The following is a 16,942-nucleotide window of genomic DNA, read 5'->3' on the forward strand; positions in this document are numbered from 1 at the left end:
AAAATAAACGTTTTGAGAATTCATTTATTTGATAAGTAAAATTTATTAGAGAGTAAAGATTTGACTAAAAATTTTTAGAAATATATATATATATATATATATATATATATATATATATATATATATAGCTTTAAATTATTAGTATATTAAAATTAAATTTGGAAGACAGATAAAAAATGCAGTATTTTTTAAAAATTAAATTTACTATAAGAAGTTATCATATAAATTAGAGATGTCAACGGGGCGGGGATGTCTCCCTACTCTCTATTTCCGCCTTCATATTTGCTCCCCATCTCCGTCTTCATTTTTCGCCGCGGGAGAATATTGCTCCCCATCCCCATTTTTCACGGGCCCCATTCTCCGCGGGACCCCATTCCCCATTCTCCATCTACATAATACTTCTAACTAATTATTAATTTCCATATGAATAGAGCTGCAAGTATCTATCTTATACAAAAAGTCTAAATGACACGATGTGACTTCTTTCGAAATGACGCAATGGAGAGACGCAACGACGAGTCAAAGGACAAAGCAGTGGATGAGGTGGGAGACGCGGCAACAGAGAGGAGAATGGACACGACGGAAGAGTTACGAAAAGGAATGCCGCAAATAGAAATTACGACGCGGTAAGGGTGATGGTACGGTGAGGTGTGACGATGCGGTGAGAAGGGTGGCGAGGGGGTGGCTGCAGAGAGGTTGGATGGAGTATGGACAGCGTTAGGGATCTCTGAATTGAAGAAGTGTTATGCAAATAAAGATTAGGAGTTTTTGGTTTCTATATATATGTGTGTGAGAAATGACTAAAAAACATATATGAGAAATAAACTATTAAGAATAATTCAGGAAATTCATAAATTTCGGGAAATAGCAGGGACGGGGCGGGGATCCCCGCTCGGGTCCCCATGCCTACTTCGAAAAAATTTTGTCCCCCATCCCCATCCCCGTGAAAAAAATTTTCCACAATCGGATCCCCATTCGGAGCAGTCCCCGCAGGATCCCCGCGTCTCGGGGAGTTTTGCCATCCCTAATATAAATTGAGTTTAGTTATTATTATTATTATTATTATTATTATTATTTTGTCATGTCTAAACGAATAAATTGACACTAATTAAAAAAAATAGACCTTCATTCAATACGACTTAAAACAGAACGATCATTACACTAATGAAACGCGGAATTTGATGAAACTCTTTCATTATTCTATTGTTGTCGATTTGTTGCTTTTAAATTTTTTCATCGTTGGCTGGGTGGCGACAAATTTAAAGCCTCTCAAATTCACCTCATTCTGCCTCTGCCATAGATAATCTCGGAAGCTCAAGAAATCGCCATCGAAAAAGGAAACTCAACTGTCTATCATTGCTGTTGACTGGCTAGCTTCAAGCACAAAATCGATCCGGAGAATAACCTTATCTTCAGAAAGATACTATGACCATATTGACTCTCAGATGACGACGCTAATATTAAATATTATATATATATATATATATATATATATATATATATATATATATATATATATATTTTAAATATTTCTTAATTTTTTTTTTGTTATATGACCGAACAAGTTGGCACAAATGAAAAAAACTCCTCCATTACACTAGTGAAGTTTGATGAAACACTTTCATTACTCCATTGTTGTCAATCTAATGTCTTTATACATCACCATCCTTCCCTAACTAACAGCTCGTCTTCAACGTGATAGTATTCTTTTATTGTTATCAACCCAAAGTCTTCAACATCTTCCTTCATCAAGCCTTACCATCATATCTTTTTCTTTCCTATTTGCGTTACTCCTTAGCTTCTTCGGTTCATCTCTATTTCGGTCTCTTTCATTAAAGATGACATCCCATCTTCAAGATCAGACGACCATAATGACAAAATTCTTTAAATAAATTTGATAAAATTTTTTAATAAGATAAAATTTTGGCGATTGCATAACTGTGATTTTTTTAAATTTGGTACATAGATTTTTAACTCATTTTTTATCTATTATTTACTTTAATTTCAAAATTCAGTTATCCTATTTTTTTGGACAGACACTCTATTTTTAATATTCATATATTTTTTTGTTTTGAATTTCAGTATAATATTTCTAATACTTAAAAAAAAATAACGTTTAAGGAAGTCTAATTTCATAAATTATCGATGATGATGGGACCAAGAGGCTCAACCTTTCAGTGACGACAATTGGAATCAAAGGAGTTACAGATCATGCACAATCAGGTGGATGGTGGTGATTGGTGAGGCAATCATTGTTTTGAAAGAGAAAGAGATAAAGTTTGATTAGTTTCTATTCTTTTTGTTTTATTTTTTTTTTAATACCCATAGCTTGATATAAATAGTACGTTTTAGGATCACACTTGGAGACTATAAATTTTTATTAATTAATTGTATGTGAATAGTATTGTTCTAGTATAATGAAATTGCAATTTACAAATTAAACCTCTCTTCTTTTTCTTTTTTTTTTTTCTTGAAATTTGACTAAAAAAACATGAATTTTATTTTTCAAAAAATAGTTTAATAATTAAAAATTGAAGGACATAGTAGTTAAAAGCTAAGGTTGACATTTGATATAATATTCAATTCTTAATGATTCAAATTAAATAGAGATAAAACCATGGATATCCACGAGTAAGTAAATTTAAGTTTTTAAAAGATATTTTCTGCCTGCAATTTTGGGTATTTTATAAATTAAGAGAAGAGCAACTAATAATTTTAACCCTCAAAAGAGATATAATTTTATAAGAAAAACAAAAAACATGACTCCTGAAGATAAATTCTTGCTTGTCAAGATAAACCAACTATAAAACTCGTGACTGTGAAAAATAATAGAGCTGCCTTTGTGGTACATTAGTTGCTGATGTAGCCATGTGCATTTAGTGAAATTACTAATTTAATGCTATCAAAAATAGTCCCGATCACGTTGCCACGGTCATGTAAGTGTATATAGCCAGATAACTCCATGCACATAATGCAGAAGCAAAAGTAGTTACAAACTGTTAAAGCAGTTGGAAGTTGTTAATGACAGTTCAGCAGTTAGTTACACTAAATCAATTACACTCACCCTTAGTTAGTTATTCCCAACCTCAACAATCTGTAATCACACCTTATAAATATCTTCACTGTACCTCCTTTATGATTAGCTTTTCACAATTAGTAATGAACAACAATATTGTTCTCTTTCACACTCTTCTACACTCTTCTCTTATCTTCCTTCTCTGAGCCCTCAAAGCTCTTATCTATTCTCCTTCTTTCTTCAAGAATCTGATACCTTACATGGTATCAGAGCTTCGATTCTGATCCAATGGCTCTACCCGACTCTTCCGCAACGCAAGCTCGTTCAACTTCACCCATTGCTGCAATTGCAAACTTTCCTGCAACAATCAAATTAGATGAAGACAATTTCAAAGCCTGGAATAGACAAGCTCTGGCCTGCATCAAAGCAAATCGATTACAAAGCCATATCTCAGCACGCTCAATGCCAAGAAAATTCAACTCAGTGGAAGATCAAGAAGCTGAACGGGTGTCTCCAGAATTTGAAGAATGGGAGCAAAGAGATGAATGTCTTGTAGCGTGGATGCTGTCTACAATGTATGAATTCTTTGTAAACAAAGTAGTTGAATATCAATATGCCCATGAAATCTGGAAAGTTCTTGAAGAACACTTTGCAGCCAGAATAAAATCAAAGATCAAGTTGCTGAAAACTCAGCTGAAATCAATCAAGAAGCACGGTTCATCCGCAGCAGAGTTCATCACAAAGATTAATAAAGTAGCAAACTCTCTCTCTGCCCTTGGGGCTCCGTTAACAAAAGAAAAATATTTTGAATGCACACTCGTAGGATTAGATGAAGAATTCAGTGCCTTTATCACCATGGTTAATGGAAGATCTGATCATATGTCCATCAATGAATTAGAATCACAACTGTTAGCACAGGAAGAAGTGAATGAGAGATTTCGCAAAGCAAATCTGAATATGGTGCATGCAAATCTAGTGCACAAGAAACCTGATTCAAGCAAGGAAGCAATGGAGTATCAAACTGAAGCACCATATGAGAGTTACGCAAGAGACTATGGCAGAGGTCAAACAGGTCGAAGAGGCAGAGGAAGAAATTTCTTCAGATCAGGCAGATCGTGGTGGTAGAACAACAGACCCCAGTGCCAAGTGTGTGGGAGGACAGGTCACACTGTATGGCAGTGCTATCATAGATTCAATTTGGATTACCAGAATCCACAGCTCCAACACCCCAACACTGGACCTCCACCACCAAATGATGGATTTCACTAACAAAACCAACTGATCCAGCCCTATTACCAACCTAACCAACCAGCCCAACCCTATTACCAACCCCAAAGCCCACATGCTCAGCCATACAGGCAGCCACCTCAACAACCTCAGCAAACAAACCAAAATCCTCAAGCACTACTCACCACTCCAGGCACCAGCTCAGATCCAGGATGGTATCCAGATTCAGGAGCCTCTCACCACATCACATTCGACCAATTGAACCTAATCAACAGCTTAGAATATTAGGGACCTGAACAGGTGTTTGGAGGTAATGAAAAAGGTATGAGCATTGCTAATATTGGAAGGTCTATCATTCATGCATCTATGTCAAACAAAACCTTCAAACTTCAGAATTTGCTTCATGTTCCTACAATTTCAAAAAATCTAATCAGTGTATCAAAGTTTGCATTAGATAATGGAGTATTCTTTGAATTTTGGCCTTACCTATGTGCTATAAAATTTCAGGAGTCCAAGAAGGTTCTGCTGCAAGGCAGACTTAGGAATAGATTGTATAGATTTGATGACATTTAGGTTCAAAGACCAAGCTGCAAAGTTGAAAAAGAAAAAAGCAGCCAATGCTGAAAAGAGCATTTGTACAAATGTCAGTGTCAAACTTGTACCAAGTGAAAAAGAAGAAAAACATGTGGTCTGCTGTCATGAGTCAAAAAAAAAAAAAGAAAAGTGAAGAAAAACAAAAAACAAGTTGCAGCACGTCAACAGAAAGTGCCAATAGTGCAACCAGCTCTAGTGTCCAAAGTAGTGTCAATAAGAATGTCCATGAAGACTCAAATGTAAATGCAAACTTTGACAGTGTTTAAAGTAGTGTCAATAGGAATCTCTACAAAGATTCAAATACAAATGCAAACTTTGATACAATTTCTTCCCAATTCAATACAAACACCTTTTCCAACACTCTTAACTGTACTGCTGCATTTTTAAATCATTGTGCATCTGATTCCAATACTACAATGAACAATGACTGCCATGGCAAACCTCCAACTAATGCTGCATTGAATTCTTGTGCAATAACAATAAACTCAAGTAATGCATCACATACTTGTAGCAATCACCCCGCCAATTCCCTTTACCATAACACTTACCCAGCCAAAACCTCACCTAATCAAGTCACACACACGACTCCCACTACCAAAACAACAACCGAAATCCCACCCAACCAAATCATAAGCACCAATACCAACAACTCCCTAGACCTTTGGCACACACGACTTGGCCATCCCTCCACCAAAGTCACCAAAACCGTTTTGGCTAGCCTCAATATTCACTCACTCCAGGACAACACTCCCATTACTTCAACCTGTGAACCTTGCTGCATCAACAAAATACACCAACTCCCATTTCCTTCCTCCCAAACACAATACACCACACCCTTAGAACTTATCTACTCCGACATTTGGGGGGCCTGCCCCAATGCCCAATAAGTCCGGTTACAGATACTATGCATATTTCGTAGATGCATTCAGCAGATACACATGTACCTATCTACTACAAACCAAGTCCCAAACCTTCTCAGCCTTCTGTCAATTTCAAACCATGATTGAAACCAAAATTGGCCACAAAATCAAGGCTCTTCAAACAGACAATGGTGGTGAATATCTTTCAAAACCCTTCACCCAGCATCTTGCAAACCAAGGAATTCAGCACCGACTTACTTGTCCTTACACACACCAGCAAAATGGGTGTGTTGAGCAAAAAAATAGACATCTAACCGAAACCTGCCTCACCCTACTCTCTCAAGCCTCTCTACCTCTCTCCTTTTGGGACGAAGCCATCCTAAATGCAACCTTCCTGATAAATCGCTTACCCACCTAAGTTCTCAACTTCAAAACTCCTCTTGAAACCCTCTTCCACACCACACCTGACTATCAGCACCTAAGATCTTTCGGATGCACATGTTACCCCTTGTTAAAACCATACAATAAACACAAATTCGATCACAAATCTCATAAATTCATCTTCATAGGGTACAGTTCAGACCACAAAGGCTACAAGTGCCTATCCCCATCTGCAGAGTCTATATGTCAAGAAACGTAATTTTCTGGGAGCATGAATTCCCTTACCTAACTCTATTCAAAACCCCACCACCTAAACCAACCAACCCAGTCCTCTCCCCACCCTCAAACTTCACATTTTGCCAAATCCCTCAACCCCAGCCCTCCCCTAGTCCCTCTTCCTCACCTGCATGCATAGACATTCATGATACACCTTCCACTAATATCAATGTTGTATCTAATTCATTACCTAATTTATCTGTTGCAGTCACTGAGCACAATGCAGCCACTGACTCTGTTACCACTGCAGATTCCTCTAACTCTCTGTTGCAGGCAGCTATAGAATCAATGCCTCCAGCACCCGCTGCTCAGAACACGCATGCAATGGTGACTAGAAGCAAAAATGGCATCTTTAAGCCACGAGTGTTCACAACTACCTCAGCCTCAGCTGCGGAGGAATGTGCCGATCAGAACCTGCCAAAGTCAATAGAACAAGCTCTTAGTACCCCCACACTGGAGAGAAGCTATGGAAGAAGAATCCTCAGCCTTACAAAACAATCGTACCTGGCGGCTTGTCGATCCTCCAGCTCACTCAGCTCCCATAGGCTGCAAATGGGCGTTCCGAGTAAAAAAGAATCCAGACGGCAGCATCTAGGAGTACAAGGCCAGGCTTGTGGCAAAGGGGTTTCATCAGAAGCAAGGAGTGGACTATGATCAGATCTTCAGTCCAGTAGTGAGACATGCGACTGTTAGAATCATGTTAAGCATAGCGCTAGCCAAGGGATGGAAAATTCACCAGTTTGATTTCAACAATGCATTCTTGAATGGTGATCTCTATGAAGATGTATTCATGCAACAGCCTGAGGGTTTTGTCTCTTCCAACAAACAGCAAGTTTGCAAGCTCCAAAGATCACTCTACGGGCTCAAGCAAGCTCCAAGGGCATGGTTTACAAAATTAAGTGCTGCTCTCAACCAATTTGGCTTCTCAAGCACCAAATCTGATGTATCCCTCTTCACCAAACTGACAGCCACCTCTGCCATCTACATTCTTGTCTATGTTGATGATATACTAGTCACTGGCACCTCTGAAAGTGAGATTACCACCCTCATGGCACAATTGCACAATACCTTCTCACTAAAAAGCCTTGGAGAAATGCACTATTTTCTTGGAATTGAAGTCCACAGAAGCTCCACAGGCACAGTCACATTAAAACAAACCAAATACATTAGAGACCTACTAAAGAAAGCTGATATGAGCAATGAAAAATCTGTCCCAACCCCTATGACCTCCTCCCTGAAACTCTCTGCCTTTGGTGACACTGCATTTACCAACCCCACAATGTACATGTCAATTGTTGGTGGCCTACAATATGCCATAATAACCATACCAGAAATCTCCTTCTCAGTGAACAAAGTAGCACAGTTTCTTCATAATCCCCTTGAATCCCATTGGAAGGCTGTCAAGCGTATTCTCATATATCTAGCAGGAACCATACAACACGGGCTGAGATTCAGCAAATTCACCAACCTCGGAATATATGGATTCTGTGACTCAGACTGGGCCAGTGATATTGATGACCGAAAGTCAACAAATGGCTATGCAATTTACTTGGGATCAAACCTGGTGTCATGGGTGAGCAGAAAACAAACTGCAGTATCCAAAAGTAGCACTGAAGCAGAATTCAGGGGCATCTCAGATGCTGTAAGTGAGATCATTTGGTTACAAAACTTGCTAGGAGAAATAAAACTCCCTTGTTCTACCAAGCCTATAGTCTACTGTAACAATCAGAGCGCTGTACTATTGTCAGCAAATCCAATTCTACACAACAAATCCAAACATTTTGCACTAAGTCAGTCTTTTGTTAGAGATTTTGTCACCAAAAAGGAAATCTTTGTGCAGCATATTCTAGCTCAGGATCAACTAGCAGATACTCTAACAAAGCCTCTCCCAGCAGCTACTTTCCTGAGGTTTAGGGATTTATTAAGAGTGTTTGAAGCAGCACACTAATGTCTGGAGCAGCTGAGGTAGCCTTTGGTTTTAAGGGGGCATGTAAGTGTATATAGCCAGATAATTCCATACACAGAATGCAGAAGCAAAAGTAGTTACAAACCGTCAAAGCAGTTGGAAGTTGTTAATGACAGCTCAGCAGTTAGTTACACTAAATCAATTACACTCACCCTTAGTTAGTTACTCCCAGCCTCAACAATCTGTAATCACACCTTATAAATATCTTCACTGTACCTCCTTTATGATTAGCTTTTCACAATCAGTAATGAACAACAATATTGTTCTCTTTCACACTCTTCTACACTCTTCTCTTATCTTCCTTCTCTGAGCCCTCAAAGCTCTTATCTCTTCTCCTTCTTTCTTCAAGAATCTGATACCTTACAGGCCATCATAATAATGGTAGCTAGAATCTCGATTTAAGTCTTAAAATCCTTTGATATTACGATTTTAAATGAGTTAATCGATTTTATGAAATTTTTACTAAATCTGATTATTTTACAATTAAATTTTGTTAAAATTTTACTTTTTACATACTTAATTTACTTTTTTTATTTTACGTAAAATCTTAATTTTCTCTGCCTTGCATCATACAACACTACACCGTTCCGAATCAAAAAACAAAGACCATCATGCCCATGCTTACACAACCATAACAATATATTATTAGCAAATTGATCTGAAAATTCTCCTTCACTCCAACTATCTCACCGTTAACTTTCGTTTCAAGAAATTAACTTAGGTTAGTCTAGTTAGTGGTTAACTTAGTTTATTAGTCCACTTAAATAAGTATCGGTAATTTGAATTATAACTTATACATACAAAAACCTATTAATTAGTAACAAACCTTTAAATAAAATTCAAATTTGCAATGAGTTACTAAAACAAAATGCAAAGAGGAAAACATTTGGGAACATCAAAGAATAATATCACCTCCTATCACAAAGTTCCTCAAAATTTTCTTCCATCACATAGGCACTACAATGAATTTTGTATTTTATATGGTATAAAATTCTTAGACCTAAAAATATAAAGTTCAAATTCTGTTGACACAAAAAGAAAAATTTTAACATAAAAATAAATAAAAGACGAAAGAAGACATACGTAAAACATTTAAACAAACACAACAGAGGTTTTTACATAAAAACTATGTTAAAAATAATAATTATTTATTTATTTTTTTATTATTTTAAACTTTTGAAAGATATGATTTTATTCGGATAATATAAAAAATGGTTAAGTATTTTTTTGTCCCTAAGGTCTGGGGTGAAAATCAAATTCGTCCCCGACCTTTTTTTGTTATTAAAATCAACCTCAACGCTCACAAACACTTTAAAATCATCCTCCCCTCCATTAACGAAAATTTTTTGACACTTTTACCCCTGAAGTCTTTAACGCTTCGTTTTCATTCCCGCGAAAGGTATTTAGTGTCTCATTTACACTACACACTTGAAAACTAATGTTTCACCTTCAATGATGTCCTAACAGAGATTCATCGTCAGCTGAGGAGTAGCGTTACTGTATTTGGACTGCGTTGGAGAGATTGTGGAAGTAGGTCATTCCATTGTTGTCATCTCGAATCAGGTATGTATGCACCATTGGTTTCGGTTTTGTGGAGCTTGAAACGTAATAATTTGTAATGGATTTTGTTAGTTTCCAAAAAACTGCTAGGGTTTGATTTAAAGTGTTTTGTTTTTTCATTTTAGGGGATGGGAAGCTTTAATCTGAATGTCTACCATGGGGTCGATTTGGATATGACAATGGGACATTACAGTTTATAGAGGGATAAAAGACACTCATGGAAGATGTTGAGAGTGATTGCTGGTCTGTATTTGAGGCATATGCAGAGGTAAGACAGTTTGGGTACACAAAAAAAAAAACATATCAGCTTTGTGGTATAAGGATCCAACATCTGAATGGTTAGAGAAAGATCTAAAGTTATTTGCTGCTGATAGAGATCCACTTGAGATGTGTAGAATAGTGGAGCTGAGGAGTCATGTTGAGATGTTTGTGGTGCATAAGGTTGAGGATGCTGACGAATTTCCTGAAGTTGGGTATATTGATGTTGGAGGCAAAACAGAGAAAAATCCTAAGAATCAGTTAGTGGTTTATGAGGGTGAACAAGGTCAACAGGTGAAAAATGATCATGTGGAACAAGTTAATGAAGGAGATAACTTGCATCCAGATGTGGCTGTTGAAAATGCATGAGATGAATCGAACAGTGATGATGACAGCGATGATGAGAAGTTTATTCCATTTGATCTTGAGGTTGACAGTGCAGATGACGTTCATTTTACAGATAGTGAAGAGGAGTATGATGATGAGAGTGGGTTTGAGGATCTGATAAGTCCTAAGGATGATGATCGGGTTGATAAAGGCAAAGGGGTTGTGAATAGTAATTTTAGTGATGAGGAAGGCTTCAATAGTGATGAAATAGATTTAGATTATGAAGTTGGTGGTAGCTCAGATAAAGAGGACAGACAGGAGGAAGATAACTATGAAACTAGGAGGTATCCAATTCATAAGGATGTTAAAGACATGACAAATTATAAGTGGGAGGTGGGAACTATATATGCTTCAAGAGAGAAATTCAAAGACACTGTAACAGCATATGCAGTGCAAACAAGAAGGGGGATCAGGTATGCCAAGCTTGACTTGGTTAGAGTGAGGGTTGTTTGTCATCTGGGTTGTTCTTTTTGGTTATATGCTGCAAAAATGAGTGCGAAAGCAACTTGGCAGCTTAGGTCTATGAACCTTAAGCATACTTGTAGCTAGTCACATAAGGTTGGGATAATGCATACTTTGTGGCTGAGTAGAAGCCAGTCTCACTTGTTTAGGAGGGGCAGATTCAGAAATGCTCACAGGTCACAAGAGGGGAGGATGCAAGAAGCCACCCCTCCCTGTAAGTGTATTTACAATATGTATGTTAGAGTTTTATTGAAATGGTTGATTAAAAGTAATTTTTACTGTATTTCAGGCCCAATCACCTAAGCAACCTGTTGTCAAGAAAACAAATGGAGGGAGGAAGAGTTCATCTTCAACGTCTAAAACCAGGTCTAAGTCATCATCACAGCCTACTGTCCAATCTACTACTAGAGGGAGGAAGAGGTCCAATCTGTAACAAAAATCATCAACATAGCCCCAACCAGCCACCAGCATATCACCCACAATTAGGTCTAAGTCATCCCAGCCCAATGCAAGTCCAAGCCCACACCACCATCATCTAAGCCCAACACACCAGTAGCAGCTACTCTCCACCAAAGGTCCAAGATGAAGCCCATCAGAAGCTTAACACAATCACCACCAATGCCCAAGGAGAAGGATGTATCCAACTCAAGCCAACCAGTCAAGACTGTCTCCTTCAGTCACAATATTGCACTACATGTTTTTTTAAGAAAGTTGAGGCTGATGGCAAAATTTCTTCCAAAAGTTTGGGAAAAACTTTAAAAATTTGAGATGTTGTTATGTTATTAATGTAGTGCTGAGTTGAGTATACTCAATGTTTATGAGACTTTATTTTATCTGGAACTTATATTATACTGTTTATGCTTATTATTGTTTAGATAGTAACAGAATTGCTCTAGGTTTGTGGTAACTAAAGTTTCCATCTTTTGTTGTTTTTTTTTTTTTTTAACTAGACAATATTTTGTTCTGGGTCCAATTGTCAACTAATGAATTTGATGGTGACTGAAGTTTTCATCTTTTGTTGTTATTTAGATATGCTTATTAATGAATTTGACATAGTGGTGTTTTAATAAATGTGCTTGTGGTGCTCTCTGATGTTAATTCATATAACCAAGTGAAGTTTACACAATTCTTAAGTAACAATTTCAGGTTACTAGATATAGTTTCATTGCCAGTTTCTTTTCAAATTACAGATACAGAAATTTACTTACATAATTCTTGACCAACCTACAAAACCAAACTCAGTAACACAATTTCTGTTTAGTCACAGCAGCAGATTTTCATTAACACAATACATGTCAAGTTACAAAACTCAATTTCATTCAAACAAAAAAGCTCAGGTAAAACTACAATCTCATCAAAGCCTAAATACATCCCAACTAAAAGAGCCCTATTTTCTTTCCTGATTTCATCAAGCCATTTTTAGATGCATCACACAAGGTAGTCCCTGCTTCTAATTCAACCAAATCTGCAACCAGAAAAAAAAAACAACCAATCCAACAAACCATGCCCAACACTGCAACAACCTTCAACTTCCAATCAAAGTTCCTCGCTTTTGCTTTTAGGGTTACAACTTTTCTCTTCAACCTTACAACCTACGGATCTTCAGTTTCAGCTTCTGGGTCTACCCAATGAAAAAACTGACACTCTTCTTTAATCTACAGGATCCCACCATAGTCAGTCCCCATAAACAAAACATTATCATCAATTAAGAATAAAAATAAAAAAATGTACCTCATAGTAGACGCAGCTCCAAAATTGTCGACCAGGGTTGTTTTTTGTTCCCGAAATTTATTGCACAAGTCTCTCACCATGTTCACAGAGAAGTTCCCTCTTCTGTGCAGACGAGCGACTCCGAGATGACCTTGAGCTCTCCGAAGTCATGGCTGCACTGCAACTCAGACGTTCGATTATTTTGGTTGATGGTGAGATTTTGATTTAATATCTCTTTCCAACCAGTTATAAAAAAAAATTAATTTTCTTAATTATTAAAGGCATCAACTACTGGTGACAACCTAAAGGATAAAAGTGTCTAAAAAATTTTGTTAATCGAAGGGAGAATGATTTTAAAGTGTTTGTGAGCATTGATGATGATTTTAATAAAAAAGATCAGAGACAAATTTAATTTTCACCCGAGACCTTAGGAATGAAAAAAATGTTTAATCCTATAAAAAATATTAACACAACAAAACATCCTTCCGTTAAAGATATTAGTAATTTTATAAATAATTAACGATTGATTGAGACAAATTAGCAATTGACTAAGGCAATGCAAGCAAGTTATTACTGGTTGGTGCATTTTGTAAGAAGGATTATTAGGGATTTATTTTGTAATTTTATCTTTTTGGACACTATTCTATTAAAAATAGGTATGTTTTGAGGACAAAAACTCTTAAGAAAATGATAAATTAAGATATGTTGCTATTGTATATTCAATAAGACCAGAGATTAGCTGTGAGTTATCGGTTGTCGAATAGGAGTGAGAACGTGTTGGATTGGTTTGGGTTTAAGGTGAAATTAGAACCGAATAAATTGAATTGTAATTGATTCGGTTTGGTTTGGGTATACATTTTTTTTTTGTGTATTCGAATTAAATCAAACCGATTAAAAATGGATTGATTTAGTTAGGATAATTAGGTATCCAATGAAATAGAAATTCATAAAAAAAATAAAAAAATGAAATTTTCATCTTGAAGATTCTGTAAGTACAATAAACATGTAATATTAATAGAAATAATTCAAACATGTTAAATACTAAATATATTAAAAATTAAACACATTAAAATCCAAACATATTAAACACTAAAAACATTAAAATTCAAACATATTAAAAGATATATATATATATTATTTAATTAATATATAGTCGGGTCTATAGAGTTATTTCAGATTTTGCACCCTTAAAATCGTTATTCGAACTAATTACTAGAATGAATCATTGATTTAGTTCGAATTAGATCTAATTACTCGTTGATTCTAGAACCAATTTAATTAATTTGATTCAAATTTAAACGAATAATCGTCGAATACCCGTAATTCGTGCTCACCTCTATTGTTGAACATTGAAGATTAACTTCAATTGAACCAAAAGATTAGTCATAATATACATTATTTTAGCAACATTCACACATTCCTCGCTATCTTATTATTTTTAGTTTGGTCCCCATGCTAAGTGCTATAACCATTTGTCAGTCAAACCATTCTTTATGGAACAATGAAGTTATTAATAGAGCAATAATTGAAATTCATAAGGCCATATGATAAGAAGATGACTACCTAGAAGGCCACCCAACAAATTCAGTTTTCTCATTCCAATGATTTGATTATCGATTAAACGCATCTCATCCAACTATACAACTAAAAAAATATATATATCAAAATAATATATATTTTAAACTCTTTCTTAAATTTGAGTTTCGAACAAATTTTCTATTATTAAGAGACGGTTACGGGTAACCCTTTTTATGAAATTTCCATTGAATCAGTAAAATGATTCAATTTTTTACTAATAAAATTCGAATAACAACGGTGGTTTGATGTTGAATAAAAAATGATCACACAACCCCCAATGAGCACATTAGGTTACCATTTCTGCTCATGATTGATCATAGAGTTCTCTCAAACGGTGCAACCGAGTGCGGATCATGTTTGGAGAATCTCTATTTATATACTTTAATTATGTGAAACAAAACTAATTAATTTAGTATTATGCCTAAAGTCAGATCAGTTATTTAATCTTATTTTATTTTATGTACGAACCTAATCTTTATTTATGTAGCTTCGTTTTCATAGTCCATGTATTCTTCTGCATTCGGACATGGATTAAGTTCTTTTTGATTCATGTTATCATCATCATCATCACTATCTATTTTAATCACAAACATATGGAAGTAAGTCAAACTGCTTACTCAGTAAGGAAAGTTTATTATTTGCACCGTCACATACAACTTTTTATATATCTTAGGACTTAAATTACTCCTTCTCCACACTTTAATTCAACATACAACTTTTTATTAATTATCATCATACTTTTAGGCTAGCTAGGAATAGTGATCAAATAAAATTTGAACTTCTTATGTTGCAATTATTGTTATTCGCTGCTCTATTAGGATATCATCAATCAGTTGTTGCTGTAGCCAACTACCTTTTTTTTGTGTGTGTCTAAATTAGATGTAGCCAACCACTGGTCTTAAAAAAGTTTGTTTCTTTTTTAATTTAACTAAAAAAAATCATTTTTTCTAACCAAATATCAGTCAATTTTTTAAATTATTCTTTTATTATAAATTTTAAACTCTAAATTTTAAATTTTAATTTTAAATTTTGAACTGCCAAAAAATGAGAATTAAATAAATAATTTATAATAAAAAATTAACTAATATTAATTAATTAAAATGAGTTTTCTATATTTATCTTTTTAGTGAAAGAAACAGAAAAAAAAAAAGTTAGATTCAACTATAATTTTCTTGTATGTATGAGTATGAATGTTTTGAACTTTAATTTTATTTCTATTGAATATTGATTTTGGTTTATTTTCATACGATAAAAGATTTTTTAGTCCCACAAATTATAATATTAATTTAGTTTCGATACTAATTAGAAAATTACTACTGGGCAGTATTAATTTGTTCTAAAGTAATTATAATGGGATTTGATGTATGAGATAGATGGTAAGACGCTGAGACATAGTTGAAGTTTTTGTCGATACTCTATTTTCCAAAATATCCTTCTAAAGAATAAAAATATGTTGGAAAATATCTTAAGTAATTCTAAAGTATATTAATAAGATATTATGTACACCATTGATTTTGCAATAATTTTAAACTGTCGCTAATCATAAAAAATTGTCGATAAATAGCGTTTTTCTTGTAGTGATGCTCATGGTATATTATTATATCACTAAGAATTTTACTAAGAAATTTTAGAGACACGTTTTAAAAATATTATAACAAAAAATTTCAATATAAAATATAGGTATATGTAATTCTTTTAAGTTTTTAATATATTAAATAAATTATATATACAAATAAAGAATAATTTTTTATTTTAACTCTTTTAACAAATTAAATGTCGACAATTTTTAGCTAAACTCTTATTCTTATTATAGCAACCATTAATTAAATTAAAACACATAACTACTATATAAAAAGACTTATATTAAATAAGAAGTGGTTTTGTCTAACTTAAAGTATGGAATTATAATATTTTGGGTACTCGTTAATATTCTCTTCTTGGGAGAAAACAAAGATAGTAGTATAAATTTGCACTTTATTTCTTTTCTCTTCTGTTACCATGCACGCTTGACGCTTCCTTCTCCTATGTGGTGCCTTTTACTCCACATAAATAAATATATATAATGCAATGAACTTAGTATAAAATTAAGCTTTTCTTATTTTGGTCATTAACGCTCACTCCTAAGGTCCAAGTTAAAACATTACCCTAAAAATACACATAATGCAAGGTCCAAGTTAACATGCATGGAATGGAACATCTCAAAGTGCTAAAGTGCAAAGTTATTAGGAGGAACCAAAATAGAAGAAGAAGAAATTATTTAATCATTGTTTGTTCTATTAATCTTAGAGTATATGTATTTTATGAAAAACAAATAGTTAGGGAGTCAATCAATTTTTTCGTTAATATTAGTTAATTTTTTAAAATTATTTTTATTTTAAAATTTAAATATTAAATATTAAATTCTAAATTTTAAGTCTTAAATCCTCTTAAAAATAAGAGTTTCATATTTTAAAAAAATTAGCTAAAATATTGACTAATTAAAATTAGTTTTCTATTCTTATAAAAAAATATTTATAATTATATTCTATTTTTATTTATAATGTTTTAATTTAAATATTTATAAAAAATATAAAAATAATGCTACCACTACTATTATTATTATTATTATATGATAACAAATGCTAGATAGGTTATGTCTTTTCGTCAATTCATTATATAAAATTTAAT

Source organism: Arachis ipaensis, chromosome B6 (assembly GCF_059453495.1).
Source record: "Arachis ipaensis isolate K30076 ecotype BB chromosome B6, ASM5945349v1, whole genome shotgun sequence".
NCBI lineage: Eukaryota > Viridiplantae > Streptophyta > Magnoliopsida > Fabales > Fabaceae > Arachis > Arachis ipaensis.